Source organism: Mustela lutreola, chromosome 14 (genome assembly GCF_030435805.1).
Source record: "Mustela lutreola isolate mMusLut2 chromosome 14, mMusLut2.pri, whole genome shotgun sequence".
In the NCBI taxonomy this organism is placed as follows: Eukaryota; Metazoa; Chordata; class Mammalia; order Carnivora; family Mustelidae; genus Mustela; species Mustela lutreola.
The window spans coordinates 9,626,913-9,651,903 of record NC_081303.1 but is presented as its reverse complement, the minus strand read 5'-3'; the positions used below and the strand labels follow the sequence as shown (position 1 = coordinate 9,651,903).

General features: G+C 43.9%; 1 protein-coding gene across 3 annotated transcripts in view; it reads right to left on the bottom strand.

The window, feature by feature from the left end:
- The window catches only part of SPMIP3 (sperm microtubule inner protein 3), a 29,812-nt gene extending 27,397 nt beyond the window's left edge, over nt 1-2,415 (bottom strand). The window contains exons 1-2 of one of the 3 annotated variants that reach the window (XM_059146195.1): nt 2,324-2,415; nt 1,324-1,397 (exon numbers count right to left, since the gene is read on the bottom strand). The gene's annotated coding sequence lies outside the window, so the exon portion shown is untranslated. The remainder of the gene's footprint in view (nt 1-1,323; nt 1,398-2,323) is intronic. The other 2 variants (XM_059146196.1, XM_059146197.1) reach the window with 2 other exon arrangements.
- Between the last annotated feature and the right edge of the window lie 22,576 nt (nt 2,416-24,991).

Sequence of the window (24,991 nt, the reverse complement as noted above, 5' to 3'; positions counted from 1 at the left end):
ATAAGGCTGGAGTGGGAAATATAAGGCATATAGATGGAAAGGAAGAAAACTGTTCCTATTTACAAATGATATAATTGTCTATGTAGAAAATCACAAGAAGCCTACAAACAAACTCGTAGAAAATCCCAAGGAGCCTACAAACAAACCCTTAAAACTAATAACTGTTTTTAACAAGATCATAGGATACAAGAACAACACATATAATTGCGTTTCTATACTTTACTTTTTTGAAAGATTTTATTTATTTATTTGAGAGAGAGAGAGAGAGAGAGCGAGCATGAGTTGAGGGCAGGGAGAGGGAGAAGCAGGCTTCCTGCTGAGCAGGGAGCCTGAAGAGGGGCTCGAACCCAGGACCCTGGGATCATGACCTGAGCCAAAGACCCTTAACCAACTGAGCCACCCAGCTGCCTTACATTTCTATACTGTAAATAAAGAATTGGAACCAAAATTTAAAATGCAATTATTGGGGCACCTGGGTGGCTCAGTCAGTTGAATGTTTTACTCTTGGTTTAGGCTCAGGCCATGATCTCAGGGTCATGAGACTGAACCCCACAAGGGGCTCCTCACATAACACAGAGTCAGTCTGCTTGTCCCTTTCCTTCTGCTTCTCCCCATCACCCCAACTTCTCTCTCTCACATAAATAAGTAAAATTTAAGAAAAAACCCACAAATATTTACATTAGCTAAAAAAAGAGAAACATTATTCACCAATCTAACAAGACTTGTACAGATGCCGGATGCTGAAGGCTAAAAAATGTTGATGGAAGAAATCAAAGATGATCTGAGAGATACACTATGGTCCTGGTTTGGGAGACTCGACAGCACTAAGATGACAATCTCTCCACACTGATCTGGTTTATGTGGTCAAACTTCCCAGCAGGAGTTTTTGTAGATATAGACCGGTTTATTATAAAGTTTATTTGGAAATGCAAGAGAACTAAAGTAGCCAAAACAATTTTGAAAAAGATCAACCACCCTCTGTTGAAAAGGGACGGCAGAGACATCGTTCTGAGGGACTGCTCGTTATCCCCCCAACTGCTGGCACGCACACTACTTCGCTCAGTCCTCACAGGAGTCCTGATCATATCCTGACTATCTAGAAGATGTTAAATTTCATGTTGAAGGTTACACAGCCAGTAAACAAGCAAAAAACCCACAAATCTGTCTGACTCCAAGACCCCTCGCCTTCTGCTACAGTGCCACTGATTCATTGATTCACTCAACAGATACTGATTGATCAACTACCTTTGCTTGGCACTGCACCAGGTGTGAGGGAAAAAGCATTTAGCAAGAGACATGTGGTCCTGCTCTTATTTTACTTACCTGGTGGAAGAATTGAAGTCAGATATTAATCACAGTGTTGCACAAGTTGATATACAATCAAAGCTCAGTAGCTGCTGAAACAGAATCCTTGACAAGTTACCTTTCCAGTAGTTGAATGGCTGTGTCCCCACCCCCAATCCAACCCCCTCTTTCATAATTTTAAAGGAAAAGGCTCCAAGAACAGATGTCTACCTGAACATTTTTCCTGATATGAAGCATGTGATACGCTTTCCTCATGGAGATTGGCTTTCTGAGGTTTAAATTTCTAAGTTGGCATCAATTTTTATGGTAGTAAAGAGCTAAAAATATTATTTGTTACATCAGAGGTTAGGTTCTCCCAGTTTGGTAGTGAGAGGAACCAGTAATAACTGCCTGGTAATGTTAGTCAGCTTGTGAACCTCAGTTAAATAACTAACAAGTTTTATCATTTAATTAATCTGTCCAAAGAAGGGGAAGAGGCAGGCTATTTGACAGGTCCCAAGATTCTGTTATTTATTGGTAATTTGGGGAAAAGTCAAGAAATAAGGAGAGGCATTTAAACTGGTATATAAGCCACAACAATTGGTTTTCTAGATGTACTTCATAACCCCAGAGTCCTCAGGGCCTCCTTACCTTGGAGGTGTGATACAGGTAAGCAAGGTACTGGGGGAAGTTGGGCCCCTGGGGATATCCATCCCCTAGTGCCATCGCCTAGAAGCCCTCTTCTCTGGGTTCCAGAGTGGTCAGATGCTTAACCAACTGAGCCACCCAGGTGCCCCTAAAGACCTCATTTCTAAGAAAAAAAAAATGTTGAGCTAAACCTGCTCAATAATTTGAAGCTGAGAGGTATGCATATTCCCTTTCTGAAAGATTTCTTGGCTTTTCAAAATGCTTTGCCACAGAGTTTCTTTAATTGTGAGCTGTTATCTCCAGAACATCCAAAATTCAACCAGCTATTTAGTAATGCAACCACTAAGTGAGAGGAGAGACGTTTGGGTGGTAATGACCGGACTCGTGTTACCTGCTTGGGCTGCAGTGTGTAGAACCTTCTTTGTTCTTAAAGGCAGTTTTCTGAGGACAGCGGTTATTTCAGCTGCCTCCTGGTGTTGGATATCCTGCAAAGGCACACTGCAGAGTTATAGGACTTGATCCTTTTACATCATTCAAAGGGTATTGTGATGTACTGTGGGATAGAAAATTCAAACGGTATTGTGATGCACTGTGGGACAGAAAATTTTACTAGGTGATGCTTTTCAGGTTTCAGCCCTATAAAAAGTAGGGATGCTTTGGTCTCCAAGAGAGCCCAGCTACACAAGGAAGAAAGGGTGAAAAATCAGTATGGAAAAGAAAGCCATGTGGGTATATAACCCAGACTGTTTAAGCACTAGAATTTTCTTTTCTGTAAAGATTATTCCAAGGGCAACATAAGGTTAAAGATCTGGGTGGTGGTGTATTGGGAAGTAACGCCCTCTGCAAGCTAGAATTGAGGAAGTAGGGCACACAGGGGACAAATGAGTCTGAGACTAGACTAAGCTCCATCCAGCTCCTACTGAAGCTGCCAAAGGAAGCTTTTAATTGTTTACAAATACAGTTTACAATTGTTTACAATCCATGGAACATCACAGTAACACTACTACATGCAAGTTATAATTGCAACATAGCAAGTCATAACCTCAGAAGAACAGAATGACAAGTGTGCTCATTCAAAGCAATCTTTACCAAAAATAAAAACACATAAAACCCCAGTGTTCTCTGCAGTAGGCTGGCCTGGATACAGAAACACCTCTCAGTTGAATAGTGTTTGCAACTAGGAAATAGTGTTTGCAACTAGCCCATACAATTTTAGGTTGTACATAGGCGAGAGCATATGTACCCTAGCCTAGGGACTAGGCTGGGGCTCCCACTGGCAGCCTCACTCACATGGAACAGACACAATAGTTGTTTAATACCAAATTCTTGGTGGCACAGCACTTTGTTGAAAGTAGACAAGTAGGGAAAATTTAAAGATACAAACAGAAGCAACACACTGGGATTACACTAATAGAAATGATACATGGTTCTCATTTGTTGGGTAAGCACCTTCTATTGCCAGGCACTGTGCTGTTTGAGACCATCTCAAACCCCAGTCATGGCTGTTGAAGGTAAATATCTCCATTTTCCATGAAGGCTGAGAGAGACTAGGGGACTTGTTTGAAGTCACACAGCCAGGCTGTAATAAATCCAGGATTTGAAACTTGTCTGACACTGAAGCCCAAGTTGAATTACCTTTTCATTAAAATATGTTAATTTTTAATTCTAAGAATAATAATCCATGTTCTCTATGAAGGAAACAAACAAACAAACAAAATGTCCTCATGTTATTCATGGAAATATATCTGGCAATACAAAAAAAATGCAAAGAAAAAGTCAAAAAATGAACATAGATCTCCCAAGTCAAAAATTATTGGTGTCCAAGATTAGTGAATGTCAGTTTAGACATCATTCTGAATATATGAACAGATTGGCATTAAGAATTAGATAGCTGAGGGACGCCTGGATGGCTCAGTCAGTTAAGTGTCTGCCTTTAGCTCATGTCCTGATCCCAGGGTCCTGGGATTGAGTCCCACATCGGGCTCCTTGCTAAGCGGGGAGTCTGCTTCTCTCCTGCTCCTCCTCCCACTCATTCTCTCTTGCATCTCTCTCTCTCTCTCTCAAATAAATAAATAAAATCTTTAAAAAAAGAGAGAGAGAGAGTTAGATAGCTGAGTTAGGGAAAATGGTGGAGTAATAGGACCCTAAGCTTACCTTGTCCTATGGATACAACTAGATAACAAACACATCAGTGTAAATAACCCAGAAAATGACCTGAAGACTAGTGGAACAAAGTCCACAACTAAATGGAGAGAAGAGGCCACATTGAGGAGGGTAGGAAGGGCAGAGTCCCAGCAGGGAGCTAAATAGACCATGGTCCCCAGCAGGAGGGAGAGAGCTGCAGTCTCAGGGAAGAGAAACTCACCCTCACAGCCTGGAGCCCACATAGTGAAGACAAAGCCCCACAGCAGTTGGCTTTGAAAACTAAAAGGGCCAAATTTCTAGAGTTCTTTCACTTAAATCCTGTACTTAAATCCTGGAACCTTAAAAATTGGTAGGCTCTGGTCTGGGAGAGCCTAGAGTGTGGTTGGAAACAGTTCCTACCCTTAAAGAGACAGCATGACAATCTGTCCCTAGAGATACAGCTTACAAACAACAGCAATTTGAAAAATGCCTGGTGCATAGGGGAGGAAGACTTATTGATTAATCACAGAGCAATTCCACCTGCAGGAACCAATGGGGAGCCGGCATTCACTACCTAATTTACTTATACTGTGCCTCACTGCTTCCCCCTGGGTTTGTCTTAGTCCCTTCACTGTAGCTCCCCTCCCCCAGAAGACCCATGGAAAGCTTTTCAGTACTTTTCCTGATCACACACTTTGCAGGGTCTAGGTCCCTGTGGCAGAGACCTGTCATCTCCCATGGCTATGCACACACCTTGTTAAAACTGAGTGCCACACCTATGCACACTTTCCAGATGTACCAGCTGGACCTGCCTTGGCACAGGAGACACATTCCTTCTGGCAAAGGACCAGCTCCACCTTGTTAAAGTTGCTCACTCAGCCCACTACTTTCAAGAGCTGACTTTCCTCACACATAGAAACAGACACAGAGAGTTAGACAAAATGAAGAGACAGAGAAATACGTCCCAAATGAAAGAGCAGGACAAAAATCACAGCAAGAGATCTGAACAAAACTGAGATAAGTAACATGCCTGATAGAGAATTTATAGCACTGGTCATTAGGATATTGGATTTGAGAAAACACTGGAGAACAGCAGTAAGACCATTAACAAAGAGATTTAAAAAAAAAGACAAACCAATAACCAGAGATGAAGAACACAATAATTGAAATTTAAGTACACTAGGTGGAATAAATGGCAAATTAGAAACAGAAGAACAAATCAGCAGCCTGGAGGACAGAGTAATGGAAAATAATCAAGCTGAGCAGGTGAGAGAAAAAGTAATTATGCAAAATGAGAATAGACTTAGGAAACTCAGTAACTCTATCCATGGTAATAATATTCGCATGATAGGGATTTCAGAAAAAGAAGAGAAAGGGGACAGAACATTTATTTGAAGAAATAATACCTGAAAATTTCTCTAACCTGGGGAAAGAAATAGAAATTCAGATATAGGAGGCACAGAGATCCCTTAACAAAATCAACAAAAGGAGGTCCACACCAAGACACACAGTAATTAAAATAGCAAAAAGTAGCGATAAAGAAAGAATTTTAAAAGTGCCCAGAGAAAACAGTTACATACAGGGGAAAACCCATAAGACTATCAGTGGACTTTTCAACTTTGTAGGCCAAAAAGAGTAGCATGATATATTAAATATATAACTCTCAGCCAAGAATATTCTTTTTTTTTTTTTTAAAGATTTTATTTATTTGTTTGACAGAGAGATCACAAGTAGGAAGAGAGGCAGGCATAGAAAGAGGGGGAAGCAGGCTCCCTGCTGAGCAGAGAGCCCGATGTGAGGTTCGATCCCAGGACCCTGAGATCATGACCTGAGCCGAAGGCAGCGGCTTAACCCACTGAGCCACCCAGGCGCCCCTCAGCCAAGAATATTCTATCCAGCAAGGTTATTACTCAGAATAGAAGGAGTGATGATGAGCCTCCTAGACAAACAAAAGTTAGAGGAATTCATACCACTAAAGCAACCCTATAAAAACAGTTAAATGGGGGGTGCCTGGGTGGCTCAGTTTTTAAGTGTCTGCCTTCAACTCAGGTCATGATCCCAGGGTCCGGAGATTGAGCACCGCATCAGGTTCCCTGCTTGGCGAGAAGCCTGCTTCTCCCTCTCCCCTCTTTCTCTGTGTCTTTCTCTGTCAAATAAATAAATAATATATAAAAAAAAAATGTTAAAGGGGACTCTCTGAGTGGAAAGGAAAGACCATAATTAAGAGTAAGAATAGTAGGAAGCACAAAAGCGGTAAAAATAAATACATTTATAATAATCAGTCAAGGGATTCATAAAATAAGAGGATGTAAAGTATGACACTGTATGCATAAAATGTGGGGTGAGGGGAGAGGAGTGAAGGATGGGTTCAGACTTAAGTATTCATTAACTTAATATAGACTGCTATATACAGAAGACTGCTATATATTCATTATATACAAATCTTACAGTAACCACAAATCAAAAACCAGTAATAGATATGCAAAGTATGAAGAGAAAGAAATCCACATATATCACTAAAGAAAGCCACAAAGCCAGAAAAAAGAGAAAGACACGAAAGGATAAAAAAAAAATCTATAGAAACAACAATAAAACAAGTAACAAAATTATAATAGGTACATACATATCAATAATTACTTTGAATGTAAATGGACTAAACACTTCATTCAAAAAACAGAGGGAGACAGAATGGATAAAAAAACAAGACCCATCTATATGCTGCCTACAAGAGACTCATTTTAGACCTAAAGATTGAAAGAAAGGATAGACAAGTATTTATCAGGTAAATGGAAATGAAATGAAAGCCAGGGTAACAATGCTTGTATCAGACAAAGTAGACTTTAAATTAAAGACTATAGTAAGAGACAAGGAAGGACACTATATAATCATTAAGGAGAAACTCCTACAAGAAGACATAACAATTGTAAATATTTATGCATCCAACACAGTAGCACCCAAATACATAAAACAGCTAATAACAAATATAAAGAAATTAATTGATAGTAATACAATAATAGTAGGGGACTTGAACACTACACGTGCATCAGTGGACAGATAATCAGAACAGAAAATCCACAAGGAAACAGTGCCTTTGAATGACACACTGGACCAAATTGACTTAACACATATATTCATAATGTTCCATCCTAAAGCAGCAGAATACACATTCTTTTCAAGGGCACATGGGACCTTCACCAGAATAGATCACATATTGGGCCACAAAAACCAGTCTCAACAAATTCAAAAAGATCACAGTCATATCATACATCTTTTCTGACCACCATGCTATGAATCTAGAAATGGACCACAAGAAGAAAGCTTGAAAGAGCATAAATACACAGAGGTTAAATAATATGTTAGTAAACAATGAATGGGTCAACCAAGAAATCCAAGAAGAAATAAAAAAAAATTCATGGAGACAAATAAAAATGAAGACCCAATGCTCCAAAATCTTTGGGAAGGGGCAAAAGCTGTTCTAAGAGCGAAGTTTATAGCAATACAGGCCAATCTCAAGAAGCAAGAAAAATCCCAAATACACAACCTAATCTTACACCCAAAGGAGCTAGAAAAAGGGCAAAAATCCCAAACTAGCAGAAGGAAGGAAATAATAAGTTTTACGCCATAAATATAAAAATATAAAAATACCAATCAAGTAAGTTTACAAACATTTGACTAAAAAATATGAGTAATCAACACAGTAGAAGAGGTTGCATGGATTTTCGGTCATTGTAAATCCCTCTAAAAATAAGGACTTCTTGTGCATGAAGAAGCTAATTGATAGGAATTTCTTCAAGCTTATGCCAAGCTCATTGACCTCTAGTATATCATCCTTATTCTCTCTTCAGCTTTAAAATGTCCTCCATTTCCCCTCTGGGTTTTGAAAATATCAAACTATTTCTTCTGGTTAGAAGAGGATTAGTGGGATCCTCCTGTAAAATTTGGTCATAAAGCTATTTATCATTCCACCACATCATGTTGTCATTTGATTGTCTCAAAAGGTCAAATTTTCAAGATTATCCTGACTACTATCTAGGGAAGCAATCATCACATTTATTATACCCAAATCTTACCTTCAAATTTAAAAGCATGTTCTTTAAGGAACCCTTTCCCGGGTCACTGTGAGCTCACTGTTTGGGTGTCATCCTCTCCCCACTTAAGCTCAATTTTCTCCCCGTGGTGACATCAGAGAGCTCTGAGATCTTCCTCAACTGCACAGAATATCTAAATATTTTCTGAAAATAATACATTTCTCATAATTCAGATGGCATAGAAAAATGTGGCTAGGAACATTAGAATAATCTAAAATCCTTCAATCTGGGGACACTACTGTTAATATTTGATCTCATTAATTATATTACAATTATTATGGGACATGGTGCCATGGTACGCTTAGACTCCCAGGAAGATAGGTACAAAAGAAAACCTTCGAGTGACCCACGCTATGTTCTAGGACAGAGACGGTGAGCTGAGTATTCCTCATCTAGTTTCCTGAAACATCCCCTCTCCTCCCTCCTTTTGAACACAGAGCCAGCCCTACATGACAGGTCTCCTGGCCATTCCTCTGCTGACTTTGTTGGCTTCCTCTACTTCTCTGGTCTGAAGGTGACTTTCAGATGGGTGATGAGCTCTTTAACTACAAAAAGGGTGATGATCTGTGTGGTGGAGAATGTGGTGTCCCATCCACATTCTCTCCTTCAAGACTGAAGCGTTTCCATACCTGCTTAGAGTGTGTGTTGCCTCTTGATAACTCAAGTTCAATCCCTCTCCAAGGATTGCCTTTGGCCAAAGGGAACTGTCTTCTGTGCTTAAGGCTCCCACTTGCAGGCAGTCTGCCTCCAAGGACTGGTCAGCAGGAGGACACAAAGGCCCAGTCCCCTGGCCTCAGTTTGGATAATTCTATAGGGCTGTCCCAGCTCCAGTGGTCCCTGTGGAATCAGCTTGGTCGTACTGTAGTGTCTGAGTTCATTTTCTCATTTTCTCCCTCTACCTAATCCTGGTCCCTTTGCTCCATTACAGGGATAGTTCCTGAGACTATTCTCCAATAAGTCACTTCCATGAAATTCTCTGTCTCAGAGGTGTCTCCCCGCCACCCAGTGAACCAGATTTGAAAGAGTTGGCTCAAGAAAGCTGACCTTGAACTGAGTATTGAAGTTGCATTGCCCGCTGGCAGGCTATGGGTGAGGACCTCCACACTGCTAGTGAATGGAACAAGGATGGCTCCAGGCTTTCTGTGCTGGAGCAGTTGTTAAGACTTTCCTTACTGGGGCGCCTGGGTGGCTCAGGGGGTTAAGCCTCTCCCTTCGGCTCAGGTCATCATCTCAGGGTCCTGGGATCGAGCCCCACATCGGGCTCTCTGCTCAGTGGGGAGCCTGCTTCCCACTCTCTCTCTGCCTGCCTCTCTGCCTACTTGTGATCTCTCTCTCTGTCAAATAAATAAATAAAAATCTTTAAAAAAAGAAAAGACTTTCCTTACTGTACAAAAGGATAGGATTTGAGTAGGATAGAACACTCTGTCAGGTGCAGTCTCTTAGGCATTTGAGAGGTCAGAGGAAGAAGTAATTATAAGGCAATGAAATTGGATGGCTCTTGATGAGTACCTATATTATAGACAATGAACATCTCAGGGTGATTAACCATGAATTAGGCAAAATGTGAAAGCAGAATACCCCCTTTGCAGCTTATAGAGAGACTGATTTGCTCTAGCAGGAGGGCAGAAACAGGTGAGACTCAGAATCAGTTCTGAAATCTAAGTGTAGCAGGGTCCCAGAGAGCAATCCCAAAACTTTGCTATGCCAATGTCAAGGTCATGGTTGAAAAAGGAGTGGCAACCTAAGTTTTGGGATAAGGAAAAAGAGGTCATTACACTTCAGGACCTTGAAAACTCAAGACTTGTTTAAATTCTCTGGGCCCGTGGAGGTGGCCTACTCCTGTTAAGCATTGTTTTTCCTCCTTTCCTTGATGGTGAGGAGAAAATGCAGAGCTCCCCCGCTCCTTGCCATCAGAACCTACCCTCTTCTCCCCTTCTGGCCATGAGACTAATGAGACCAGGTAACAATATCACATGTGGGGAAGTGCAGAGTCTGTTGAGAGGAAAGACAGTGAGTCAAAAGCATATGACCTGAGCTCTAATGATGATAGACAAGCTTATGTATTCTCCAAAATAACTGGCCTGAACTTTTTAAAAAAATGATGAAGTTCAAGAAAGATATAAAAAAGCTGAGAAACTCTTTTAGATCAAGAAGAGTAGACATGATAATAACACTGGTCTGGCTGGATCTTAGCTCAGTTGAGGCAGGTTACATCTCCTGGATCCCCATTTAAGGTTGAGGATCTAGTGTCCCAACTGAAACTATTGCCTTCTGAAAGATCATAGTTCAGTTCCTCCCCCCAAGAATGTCTTTCAACTAAAAAGAGTGGCCTCTGTCAAGACTACCACACCCTTTCTGGGGCAGCCCATGTCCAGTGAGTGATTAATTTGGGGTTTGGAAGTCTAGCCTCCTGGCCCCAGTTTGGAATATCTCTGAAGTTCCATTCTAGCCTTGGAGCATTGGCTGGGGCCTCTGTGGCAACTAGGTCACCGTTCAGCATTCAGCTTATCCACTTGTCAGATCCAGTAAGTATTGCTCCTTGAGCACGCAGCAGCAACAAACTTCCTCAGGCAATGCCTCAGAGAGTGTTGCCCAGAAAGCTCTGTCTAAGGAATGCACCCAAAGGCAAAATTCCTTTCCCTTTAGAAGAACCACAAGCCCTCTATGCTCCTTCTGCCTCCAGTCAAACACTGGGGCATGACCATTAGATACTCTTCCCATAGAAGAGGTCTTAAAAGAAGATGCAGGACAAAGAAAAAGTTTCTTTGCAGTGATTCAGAAATTATTCTCAAGTTTCTGGTGTCCTGAAATATTCTTTAAAAATTCAAAATTCCACACTAATCATCAGGGAAATACCAACCTGAAGCACAATGAGACATCACCTCATACCTGTGAGAATATCTAGAATAGGAAAGATAAGAAGTAAGTGTGGGAGAGGATGTGGAGAAAAAGAAGCCCTTGTGCACTGTCGGTGGGAATGCAAACTGGTACAGCTATTGGGGAAAACAGTATTGGAGGTTCCTCAAAAATTAAAAATAGGGAGGCACTCCGACTCTTGATTTTGGCTCAGGTCATGATCTCAGGTCATGGAATTGAGCCCAGGGTCAGACACTGCTCTCAGCTTAGAGTCTGCTTGCCCCTCCCCCTGCTCTGTTCTCTCTCTCTCAAATAAATAAATAAATAAATAAATAAATAAAATCAATCTTATTAAAAATTACAAATAGAATCTCCATATGGTCCAGTAATTCTACTAGTGGATATTTACCCAGAGAAAATGAAGACGCTAATTTGAAAAGACATATGCACCCCAATATAGCTAAGATATGGAAGCAACCCAAGTGTCCATCTACACATGAATGGATAAAGAAGATGTGGTACATATCTACAATGGAATAGCACTCAGCCATAAAAAAGAATGAGTTCTGGACCTTTGTAACAACATGGATGGACCTGGAGAGCCTGATATCTAATGAAACAAGTCAGACAGAGAAAGAGGAAATACCATATGATTTCATTCATATGTAGATTCTAAAAGACAAAAGATACAAATAAACAAACAAAAAGCAGAATTTGGCCTATAAATAGGGAGAACAAATTGATGGTTGTCGGAAGGGAAGGAGGTGAGGGGTGGGCAAAATGGGTGAAGGGGCGAGGGAGATACAGGCTTTTAGTCAGGGAGTGAACAAGTCATGGGACTGAAGGGTACAGCAGAGGGAATGTAGTCAATGGTCTTGTAATAGCGTTTTGTTGGGACAGATGGCAGCTACACTTGCAGTAAGTGTAGCTTACTGCAAGGTAGCTTACTGTAAGGTAGACACTCATCAAATCACCGTGTTGTACACCTGAAACTAATGTAACATTGTGTGTCAACTATACACAAATTAAAAAAAAATTATTCCAAAAATTTCAGAGCTCTCTAACACAATATGCCTCTAACAATTTTCAAAAGTTAAAAAAAGGATTAAAGGGGGCGCATGGGTGGCTCAGTGGGTTAAAGCCTCTGCCTTTGGCTCAGGTTATGATCCCAGGGTCCTGGGATCTAGCCCTGCGTCAGGCTCTCTGCTCTGCAGGGGAGCCTGCTTCCTCCCCTCTCTCTCTCTCTGCCTGCCTCTCTGCCTACTTGTGATTTCTCTCTCTCTGTCAAATAAATAAAATCTTTAAGGAAAATAAAAAGGATTAAGGGTTATACACTGCCAGTTATAAAATGAATGAGTCACAGAGATGAAAAGAACCACATGGAGCATATAACCAATAATATCATACTAACGTTGTATAGCAACAGATGGTGACTACACCGATTGTGGTGAGGATAGGGTCATGTATGGAATCGTCCACCCGCTATATTGTACATTGGAAACTGATGTAACAGTGCATAGCACCTAGACTTCAATTTTAAAAAATAACGAAATTAAACTAAAAATTTCCCTTTGTCAGACAAATGCTCCATAATGTTTCAGGTGGACGTTCCAGGTAGTCCTTCCTGTGCTGGCCCTGAGGGAGGGAGGAAAACCAAGGTGGCCCAAGGTCAGATACGGGCCAGGACTGGGGCTCTGCCAGTTGACTCTGTACCCTGGCTAGAAAGTAGGGCACTAAAAGCTACCACGTGAGGCTCATTCCCATTAGGATTTTAAGAGATCATGCCTGTGGCAGCCCTTCGATAGTTAGTAAAGGTTAATTATAATTATATAGGTCAGGACCAGCCTCAAGAACTAGGTAGAATAGGAGTGTCACTCCGCCTCATTGACATAAATCTGTGCAGTAAGACACTTTGCACATTGGGAACTTGCCCTGTTTCATTTAGAAAATTTTCAAACTCACAGAAAAGTTGCAGGAATAATGCAGAGAACATCCATGTACCATCCACCTTGTTTTGCGGTTTTCCATATGTTGCCATGTTATCTATATATATTTTTTTCTGAATCATCTGAAGGTAGGCATCATGACACCTAATCCTAGGCATTTTAGCTTGTCTCTGAAGAATTGGAATATTTGTCACCCAACCCCAGCATGTTGTCCCACTGAAGAGAAGTAACACTAATGCTATATATAATACCATTCATACACAGTCCAAACTGAGCCTAAAGTGTTTTTGTAAAGTTGATTTTGTTTAAATGATCCAGGAGCCAATCAAAGCTCACACATTAAGTCTGGTAATTACGTTGGCCCCTTTTAATCCCTAACAGTGACTTGGTTGTCATTCCAATGATAATGACTTGCTTTATGAGTCCCCACTAGCTGACATATAACGTGTCTCACAGTGTATGTGTTAATTTCATTTTTTCTCCTCATTGCCTCATGATTAGATGCTAAGTAGACATTTTTGGCAAGAATACCACATATGAGAGATTGTGGCCTATTAATATGCTTTTAACAACGTAACCAAGGTATATGTCAATCATACGTTATAAAGTGATTAAAAAAAAACCTGACCAAGGTGGATAAAATTCTTTTGGCTTTAAGTTCTATTGTTAGAAGTTAAGTAATAAATGTTAAGTAATACATGATTACTATTAACTTGATGAAAAGAATTAATTTCTTGGAAGGCTGTTAAAGTGGAGGAATGATGAGAATTGCCAAACCTCAGGAGGCAGGTTCCAGGGCAGGTCCTGGGATCCCAGAGACACAGGGCTTCCTGGTGCCCTGGGGCATTGAAATGGATATGAAAATGACACAGCCTGTCCATCAGGGCTTGGAGTCACATATCAATAGTGTAGCCACTGGGGAAATAGGATCAGGTAGCCACTCCAACTGCTTTCTTTCTTTTTTAAAAAATTTTATTTATTTATTTGACAGAGAGACAGAGAGACAGAGACATTGAGAGAGAGAATACAATACAAGCAGGGGGAGTGGAAGAGGGAGAAACAGGCTTCCCACCGAGCAGGGAGCCAGATGCGGGGTTTGATCCCAGGGCCCTAGGATCATGACATGAGCAGAAGGCAGACGCTTAGCAACTGAGCCACCCAGGCACTCCTCCAACTGCTTTCTATTCAAGTGATTATGACAATAGACTATTATAGGGAGGCTGATGTAAAAGCAGTTTTACTTGCTTTGTTTGTCCCTCCCAATGAACCAAGAGATAAGAAAGCCCCTGAAGAATCCCAAAGCAACTGAATCTCTCCTAGGTCACAAAATCATTTTTTGCATGTTGTGGATGGAGTTTTTGTCACCCTAAAATTCATGTATTGAAGCCCCAATGCCCAGTGTGATGGTGTTTGAAGATGGGGGCTTTGGGAGGAAATTAGGGTTGGATTGGTCATGAAGGTGGGGTCCCCATGATGGATTTAGTGTCCTTCAAGGAGAATAAGAAAGAGAGAGAGCTCCCTCTCTCTCCACATGTGGGGACGCTGTGAAAAGGCAGCCACCTGCAAACCAAGAAAAATTCTCTGGCCAAGAACTGAATTAGACAGCACCTTGATCTTGGACTTCCCAGCCTCCAGTAGTGTGAGAAATAAATTTCTGTTGTTGAAGCCCGCCTCACCTGTGGAACTCTGTTAGGGCAGCCTGAACTGAGATAATGCATCTCACTAGCCTGCCTTCCAGTGATTAATTAAATCACCGATATTTCAGTCAGCCTAGCCAAGTATTTGGAAATTACCTAAAAAGCCTTCTCCCTCAGGCTTCAATCCTAACACCTCACTAAGTAATTTCTCTCCTTTCCTCGTTAGTCTCATGGGACTGCTCTCACTTCGCCCTCTGCTTTGGTGCGAAAGTGTTGGGCTGAGCCTATTGTTGCCTCCCACCACCCTTCCCCTGCCCCTCCTTTTGCTGACACAACCCCAGTTCGGTTCCAGTTGCAAGGGTCCAGCCCCAGTGGACGATTCATGGCCGCTCTCAGCCACCTGTGGCTTTTCTGTCCTTCCTTGTGTCTCTCAGTGGCCTTGACTTGGTTCTGGCCAATGACACACAGTAAAACATCTGCTGTGGGGGCGGTCATAGAAGGCTATCTTCCTCATGATAAACGAAGCACTTTCCTCACTGATCCCTTCTTTTCCTCCTGACTGAGAAGATAACATCTGGAGCCCAGCTTCCACTTCGCAATCCGCGATAGCTATGCCATTCTGTCTGCTGTTTTCTGGATCTAGAACACGTCCCTCTCCCTTTGTAGGACTAGCTGATCTCCATTCAGTCTTCATCTAGACAGCTTGCCTCGCCCACCTGTCTTGCACATATCTGGTCACTACGTCCTGTTTACCTGTGTGTCAACTCAATACACCTGATGTTTTAGGACCCGCGTGTATCTTCCCTTCTTTGTGAGAAGCAGCTTATGTTAGTAAGTTAGTTAAGAGCAAGAAACTAGCTCTCGCTAAGACCTGGGGTCAAATTCTCTCTGTGCTGCGTTCCCAGTTCCATTGGTTCTTTCTTTCTTTTTTAAAGATTTTATTGATTTATTTATTTGAGGGAGAGAGAAGGAGCGTGTGAGCAGGGGGAGGGAGAAGAAGAGGGAAAGAATCCTAGGCAGACTCCATGCTGAGTGTGGAGCCCAACACCAGGCTCGATCTCATGACCCTGAGATCATGATCTGTGCCAAACCCAAGAGCTGGATGCTTAACTGACTGAGCCACATAGGTACCCCTCCATTTGTTCTTTCTTTCTTTCTTTTTTTAAAGGTATTTATTTATTTATTTATTTATTTGACAGACAGAGATCACAAGTAGGCAGAGAGGCAGGCAGAGAGAGAGGAGGAAGCAGGCTCCCAGCTGAGCAGAGAGCCTGAAGCGGGGCTCGATCCCAGGACCCTGGGATCATGACCTGAGCCGAAGGCAGAGGCTTTAACCCACTGAGCCACCCAGGTGTCCCCATTTGCTATTTCTTAATCTCTAGTCCCTAATGTCTCCATTGGTTGACGTGTGGCAATAATAACATTAGTATTATCTAGAGCACAGGATTGCTGTGGAGAAGAACCAATCCATATAAAACACATAGCACGGTGCCTGGTATGTGGTAACATCTCATCGGGCATCAGTGGCTATAACTGTTGTTTCTGTCCCGGCACCTATAAAAAAAAATCACTCACTGACTAGATAGCTGAGCTCTGGTTCCTAACTCAGGGCTTCTCCTGACCTAAGAATGCAGGTAAGATGCTGGGACTGGAGCAGCTTGCGACCCTGCAATGGAAGCCATGCATTTAGGAGGATGGAAGAGTAAGCTTGAAGAAGCTTCAGAACCCCTTGGAAGAGTAACCTTGAAGAAGCTTCAGAACACCCCTGACTGCCTTCCTTTGGACTTTGTTTAGATCAAAGCACTGGGAGCTCCGATCTTGTTTAAGCTCCGCTCTCCAGAGCTGAAGCCCTATTTGTGCTGAGCAGGACAAGAGGCACCTTCCTTACAGTCACTCTTACTTTTATAGTTTTTTTTTTTAATCAAAGATTTTAATTTATTTGACAGAAAGATAGAGAGCACAAGTAACAGAGCGGCAGGCAGGCAGAGGGAGAGGAGGAAGCAGGCTCCCCGCTGAGCAGGGAGCCCGATGCGGGACTCGATCCTAGGACTCTGGTATCATGACCTGAGCCGAAGGCAGCTGCCTACCCAACTGAGCCCCCAGGTGCCCCACACTCTTATTAAATGGACATCTTTCCCCCATTCTCTTCCTTCCATCCATTTGTGCGTTGAAACAGTGTTATGTCTCGTGCACCAATGCTTCCTTCACTTTGTGCTTCCGGGAGGACAGAAGCTTGAGTACAAAACCAGTGGTCCCGAGAAAGAGCCAGATGTCATTGTCACTAAGACTCTTTTTAGTGTGGCCTCTGGGCAGCAAGGATTGACAAATAATAGAGTTGTCACAGTGCGATCAGAGCTAACAGTCATGCTTTGAGTGCTACTAATGATCAGGGTGGGATATGAGCGTTTGTAGGGTTTCATCCTGGAAACCTGATTTCTTTCTCTCCTGTGTCTCTGCAGCATGTAGAACACGGCATCCCCTTGCCTCCTAGAGGCTTTGAAAATTAAGTCCAGCTTTTGTGATGCTAATCACTTAGACTCCGGCACCTTGAATCAGTGTTATCGGAAGGCGACAAGATGCAAGAGGAATGCCAGGGATGGGAACCTGGAAGGTAGACTCTGGTCCAGATTTAGCTTACGGGAAAGAAAAACTCCAAGCACATTCCTTCACGTCTGTTTTGGAGCCAGCGTCACGCCTGCTGTGTGGCTGCGTCTGCTGGCCCCTCATCACGAGCCTGATGTGTTGCTAAGGCTCTTGACAAGACAATCTTTCTTAATTCTCGAAATGTTATGAAGCAGCGACTGTGAAATCCATTTGGTAGAAGCCAATGAGACCAGGAAGCATTCAAGAACACACGGAAAAGGTACAGGGAGGCGCTGAGCCCCAGGCCGCGTGACCCCAAAGATCTGGCTTTGACCCCCCGTCCCTCTCGGCCACTCGGAAGCATCCTTCGTGCCCCGGGGGAAGACGTGGGCTCAGAAGCGGGGTTGGCGCTCGGTAGCTCGTGACCCTGTGTGTGTGTGTTTCCTCCTGTGCCACCGCGGTCCACGCTTCCTGCTTTTGTGGTTTCCAGTCTTCCCGCCTCAGGCGACCGGGACTGCAGGTGAACCTGCTTCCTCCCCGCCCATCTCCTGCAGCCACAGCCCTTTGTCCCGGAGTTGGGTGACTCAGCGTTTGTGAGGGAAGCCAAGGCTGAAGTTGCCAGAGGAAACCAAACAATTCTTATTTACCAAACTGTCAAAATCCTATCATTGCAATTAAGGAGATAGGCAATTAACTGTGTCTTAATTACAGCAGCTGCCACTTCATCTGAATGCTGTAATTTACAGACAGAATGGGAGGAGACTTCAAATTAATGTGTGTCTTTAAACAACGGCAAACATTGATGGAGCCTGAAGAAAACTGTCAGCAGCGGTTGCTGAGGCCCCTCCTGGAAAGAGGCGCTGCTCCTAGACGTGTGCCCGGAACCCGTGATTTTCCTCTGCCTTTGCTGCCTGTCGGCGACGCTCTTAACAAATGCCCAAGTGACATTGTTACATCCTCTTCTGTGGGCCATGCAGTGTCCTGATTTCAATTGCAACAGCATCTGGGATATTTCAAGTGTCATCTCAGTTCTGGTTTTTTTTTTTTTTTTATGCTCAGCTTTATTTTATTTTATTTTTTTAAGACTTTATTTATTTGAGAGAGAGAGCACACGTGCACATGCGCCCGTGAGTGGGGGCGGGACAGGGGAGAAGAGCAGAGGGAGAGGGAGAAGCAGACTCCCCGTGGAGCAGGGAGCGCGATGTGGGGCTCAATCCCAGGTCCCTGGGATCATGACTTGAGCCGAAGGCAGACTCTTAACCGACTGAGCCACCCAGGCGCCCCTACATTCAGCTTTAAAACAAAGTTTTAAACAAGGAGTTCGGATGCATGGACAGAAATAGCTTTTCAATTCCAGGTGTTAAAGGTAGCCAGATGTGTATCTGTACAACCACCTCTGAGGTGAGGCTTTGTCATTGCCCTTTATTCTAAAAAAGTGAGGCTCAGAGAAGCTCAGAAGCTTGCTCAGGGTCACACAGCAAGCTATGAAGTGAACGAGTCCATTTGACACCAAAGGGGCTCCAGAGTTTGTTTCTTCTCCCCCAAAGCCTGTTGGCAACCTGGGGTTAAGTCTTCATAGCGAGGGACCCCAAGTAAGAGGACAGGACTGAGCTGCGGCAGATCTAGGCTGAGCAGCGCTTGGAAGTCGCTGGGCTCCGGGAGGGTGGTGGATCCCAGAGGCATGGACAGGGGTGGAGGGAAGTGTTTCTGGGGGGTTACCAGAAAAAGAAAAAAACCAGAGGTCCATAATGAGAACGGGACCGTCGGTTGAGAATGGAAACTCAGTCTTAGAACAAAGCAATACCCAGTTAACGTCGCCAGGGTCTAGACCATAAATACCATACACTTCGCCTCGAGTCCCAGAGAGCTGTGTTCAAGAATGTTAAAACCCTCGTGCTTCGTTCAGATCAGAATGAGTCCCAGGGCTTGTGCGGGACATAAATGGTGTAGCCGTAGGGCGGGGTCGCTGAGCTGTGGGGCAGAGCAGGAGCTGGTGGATATCAGAAGACCAGCTGCATGGCCCTGGGGCTAGGCTTTGGGCAAGCCCCGGACGTTTCAGTCTGCACCCAGTGCACGAGCAGAGAGGTTAGGACAGCCCTGAAGAGATCACCGAGCGAGGGCGTGTTCCTGCACCTGCAGGACTCCTCCCCCCACGCCCCGCCACCCCCCAGGTTGGTTCATTCTGGACCATCTTTTGCCTTCTCATTGAATGGTGATCACTTTTCAATGCAGTGGATCAGCTTAGAGATAAAATTACGGAAAAGTAAGGTTGATGCCTGTTGAGTTCCTTGACAAGAGCTGACCACCAGCTGAGATTTGCCTAGTAACCCGTGCATTATAGACAGGAGTCTCCCTGTCCTGGCCGGCCTGGGCTTCTGGGCTGTGCTCTTTCCCCTGCCTCCCCTCCACTCCCCCAAGCGAAGTCAGCTTCCAGGAAATGAGCTGCTGTTAAGCACGCAGCTCCTAATGCAATCTGAGGTCCGGGTTGCCTCTCCCAGAGGGATGAGCATTTTAGCTTCTCTGGTTTGTAACTAACATCATTATAGAGGCTCCATTCTCGGAACCGCAAGCAGAAGCTCTCAGCCAGGGGACTGCAATGCTCTGTCTCAGAGATGCTAGTAGTTTCCCACAGGGAAGGTCGGCAGACAAGACAAACAAACAAACAAAAACACAAGGTGATGTTGGCACAAGTATGCAAGAGGTATGGGCTTGAGGTTGTGTTAATCACCGGTTTTCTTATCCCCCAACCCCAGGAGATTGCCCAGAACGGACCTTGCACCTTATTACTCTGCATATCCAGACTTAGCACAGAAGCAATGAGTGTTTACAGGCTCTAGGCAACCGGAATGAATATCAGGCAGGCTTTCCAGTCTTTGCCTGTCACCCTGTCATTCCAGCACATAAAGTCACCAGAAAACCACTCTTGCCCTTACAGAGTCACAGAGAGCAGAGCTGGGGGAAGCTTGGAAACCATCGGGTTAAGTGCAGACACTGCCTGAGACCTTGGTAAGATGTGTTCATCCATTCAGAGCCCGTAACCAAGCACCTTCCAGTGGAGGCATGGGGCTGATGGCCAAGCATACAGTAGTCACAAAATAAGCAGCAGGAAGACCTAGAACCGAACATCACTTCTCTGGACGCTTGGTCTTTTACTTTTTCATACCTCATAGGAAGGTTGGTGAGCCTTATCTGGGTTCTATCTACGGTGTCTCATAAAAATAATTTATGAGATTCTCAGGACAGGAAAACCACTTTTACCCATTATGAGGGAAGAGGCTGGAAAGAGAAGCAAGTCTACAAAGAGCGAAGGATTTCGTTCTTTTTAATGGCTGAATAATATCCCACTGTATAGTGGGATTAAAATTTAAAAAATGACAATAGATTTACTTACTCTTTAGAAAAACAATTTTAAAAATTATAAGAGCTAAGGAATCTTCGACCCAGGGGTCGGAAAGCTTAGCTGCCTTGCAGCGAGGAGTCAGGTGGGTGTACTTATGTGAGTGGCGTGGTGACGGGGCTGGTGACGGGGACATGCGGCCGGGACCCGAGGGTGTTCAAGCCCCACAAGGGGGCAGCTGCCATCCGCTTTAAACAGCTGAGCTGTCATGGGACAATGGGTCCAGTGATGCCAGGGCTTCTGATTTCTGGAGAGAAAACAGATTTTTAGTTGACTTGTAGTTCACTGAGCCGGCTGAACGAGGCAGGCGGCCGAAGTTATCCTATCAGCCATCTGTTTCCACCCTTGTGAATTTCAAAATTAAAAAATGACTTAGAGGCATCCAGCAACACAGATTGTCACCTCTCCTCTCCTTTAATCCCGCTCTGCCTATCCTGCAGTGTCACACGCTGTGCTTGAAGAAAGGTCCCCCAGTTAATTATTCACAGCGATGTAACGGAACATTTTAATTTAGTGGTAGAGCTCCGCTGGCAGAACCCGTTCCAGGGGTACATCCTGGAGGCCTTCAGCCGCTGAAGGTCTGAGGCCAGAAATGCCAAGGAAAGCCCACCTGGCCGAAGCTGGTGCTCGCGGGAGCAGTCTTGTCCTTTCCGGTGCTTGTCTCCCGGCTCCCACGTCGCTTCTTTGGCTGTGACAAAGTGTCCAAGGAAATGCTACCCTTTCCAGAGGCAAGGGGACTTCACTGACTCCGAGGTCTCTCTCAGCCTCTGGGGACCGGCACTCCCCACTACACCAGGCCTCCAGGGCTGGAGTGCCGTGGAGGGTTGTGCCCTGGGAGAGGGGATGCTCCGAAACTGGTGTGACCCTCATCCGTCAAGCAGAAAAACTGGGCCTGGCCAGGCTATCACAGGTTTTCCGTATTTGCAAAAAGTTAATCTATCCTTTATTTGGAATGTTGAGAGTTTATTTTTTTAAGACTTTATGTATTTATTTGAGAGATTGAGAGAGAGAGAGAGAAAACAAGTGGGGTGAGAGTCAAAGGAAGAGGGAGGGAGAGAGAAAATCTTTCAAGCCGACTGTGTGCAGTGTGGAGCCCGATGCAGAGCTCAATCTTATGACTCTGAGATCATGACCTGAGCCCAAACCAGAGTCAGGCACTTAACCGTCTGCACCACTCAGGCTCCCCACTAAGAGTTTTATTTTAGGGACACCTGGCTGGTGCAGTGGGTTAAGCATCTGACCTTGGTTTTGGCTCAGGTCATGATCTCAGAGCCGTGAGATCGAGCCCTGTGTCAGGCTTCACAGTCAGCACGGAGTCGGCTTGACATTCTCTGTCCTTCTCCTCTCTACGCCTCTTGCTCATGCTCTCTCTCTCTCTCTCTCTGTCTCTCAAATAAATACATTTTGAAAAGAGTTTTATTTTATAAACACTTCTCAGCTTCAGATGTGGAATCCAGGAAACCCTACTATAGGAATGACTTGCCCAGGGTCACTGTTTGCAGGAAGCAGGGGTGCATAGAGAGGGCTGCTCTGCTCACGGGCCTGCAGCTCCCCTGCCCTGTCTGCATTCATGGTCCTCCATCAGTGGGTGCAGGCTTGTCTGTCCCAGTTCTTCCCAGACAACACGCTGCTCCAAGTGCCCCAGACTATTACTGGTGGTTCCCTGGACACAGGTTGAAGTTTGTTCTGGTACTTTCTGCTCCAAACGGATACACCACCCTTTCCTTCATTTTCCAGTTATTAAATTTCACTCCTTCCCCACCTTCAACAATTACTGAATCCTGGGAATGCAAATTTGAATAAAATGTGGAGTTTGTCCTCCAGGAGTTTAGAATCTAAAAAGGGAGATGGTCATGGAAACAACTAAGCTCTTTCCACCTGATTCACTTGTCATTGTCCTCAGGGCTCTGATATTCCCGTCCTCTGGAAAGCTTTCCGTGACCAGCAGAGGTTGGGTCATGTGCTGTAATTATCCTAGCAATGGCCTGGTTTTCTAGGTTGTGACTAAAGGAAGCACAGGACACCGGAAGGCAGATGGAGGGGACACTTATCCCAGACACAGAAGTCAGAGAATGCCTAAGCGGACTCTGGAGAGTGACCAAAAGTAAAAATAACTTGTCAAGGACTTTAGGTTTCCATTTCTATGCGTAAGGAGCTCGGGAGTTGCTACTCACTCCCTCGTAACTAGAAAAGCTGAACAAACAGAAACAGCGACAGCTCTCCTCGGGCCTATCTGGGAGGTGAAGTCACAGGACAAGCTGCTGTGACTGAAAGACTAATCCAGGGAATTACAACTTCCTGGAACAGAACCTGCACGGGACCCAGTGCTGGGGCACGAAAACCTGAGCACTTCAGGACACACTGCTGGGGCTCAGCGTGGACGGGCATGAGTGACAGAAATCTCAGGAGGACCCAGTCGGAGGGGCCCCCACACTTTTGAGAGTTTTACCTCCTTCCTGTTGTGCTTCTGGTAGAGGAGAGGAAAAGGAAACATTGAAAACAACCAGACCATTCTTTCTTAACAAGGTCTGCCCTCAGGGAAAATGATTTTACCAGAGCCTGACCCAGAGTCTAATTGGCCTGCAGGAAGGAAAGACCCTCCTCCAAACCCCTCTGGCCATCCTGTCCCTCTCCCTGAGAGGGAGGGGACTAAGAAGAAGGCGAAGCCCACAGCCCTGGGGCACAAGCTCATAGAAACCCCAAGACCTAATCACAGGACTGCAGAATGCATCCCCACCCTGCACCGGGCCACCCGGTTACCCAAAGCCTATTTACAGCAGGCACTTTGACCTGGTACACTGAGTGAGGTATCCAGAAAAAAAAAAAAAATCACAAAGCACACCAAAGGGCAAAAAACACAGTTTAGAGAGACGGAATAAGCCCCAGAAACAGACTCAGAAATGACAGGAATGTTAGAAGTATCAGAGCTGGAACTGAAAACCACTACAGTTAAGAGGCTGAGGGCTTTAATGGCTAAAGCAGCCAGCATAAAGAGAAAGCCTAAAGGCAGAGAGATGGAAATTCTAAGAAAGAACAGAGAACTGCTAGCCGTCAAAAACACCATAACGGAAATGAAGAATGCGTTTAGTGGGCTTGTTAGCAGACTAAGCATGGCTGAAGAAAGAATCTGTGAGCTTGAGGATTTAACAATAGAAACCTCCAAGTCTGAAAGGCAGAAAGAAAAAAAAGGACAAAAGAAAAAAAAGATTGTAAAAAGAAGAACACGATATTCAAGAACTATAGGACAACTACCAGTTACAACACGAGTAATTACAACACCAGGAGAAGAAAGAGGGAAAGAACAGCAGAAATAGTTGTAGTCTATTTGTCCATTACAATTTGTCAGATGGATTTGTAGTCAATTTGTTGGATAGAATAGAATTTGTCGGATATCCCAGCTTTCTTTTCGTATCGATTTCACAATAAATGTTTCTCCATCCCCTTACTTTCAGTCTGCAGGTGTCTTTATTTTTTAAAAAACATTTAAAGATTTATTTATTTTAGAGAGAGAGTGAGAGAGAGCACAAGTGGGTGGGGCAGAGGGAGAGGGAGAGGAAATCTCAAGCAGACTCCTGCATGGTGTGGAGCCTAACTCAGGGCTCGATCTCATGACCCGGAAATCACGACCTGAGCCAAAGCCAAGAGTCAGACACTTAACCAACTCTACCACCCAGGAGCCCTTGGAGGTGTTTTTAGTTCTGAAGTAAGTCCCTTGTAGGCAATAATGGATGGGTCTTGCTTTCTAATCCACTCTGTCACCCTATGTCTTTTGATTGGAGTGTTCAGTCCATTTACATTCAATGTAATTGTTGATAGGGATGTATTTATTGCCATTTTTTTTTAGTTGTTTTGTGGTTGTTTCTGTAGTTTTTCTCTGATCCTTTCTTCTCTTGCTCTCTTTTGGGTTTCTTGACTTTCTTTAGTGATATACTTGGATTCCTTTCTGTTTATTCTTTGCATATTTATTAATGCTTTTGATTAGTGATTACCATTATATATGTATTTAACATCTGCATATAGCAGTCTATATCAAGTTGATGGTTATTTAAGTTTGAACCCATTCTTTGCTCCTCTTCCCCCTAATTTTACATCCTTTTATTTTGTGAATCTCTTAGCCAATGTTTATGGATATACTTATTTTTATTGCTTTTATGGTTTTTCCTTTTCGCACTCTCACTTTTGTTCTTTCCTTCCCACTCAACGAGTCCTCTTTAATATTTCTTGTAGGGCTGGTTTAGTGGTCATGAAGTTCTCTAACTTTTGTTTGTCAGAGAAACTCTCTCTCCTACTCTGAATGATAGCCTTACTAGAGGGAGTATTCTTGGCTGCAGATTTTTTCCTTTGATTACTTTGAATATATCATGCTATTCTTTTGGCATGCAAAGTTTTTACTGAAAAATCTATGGATAGCTTTATGGGTTTTGCCTT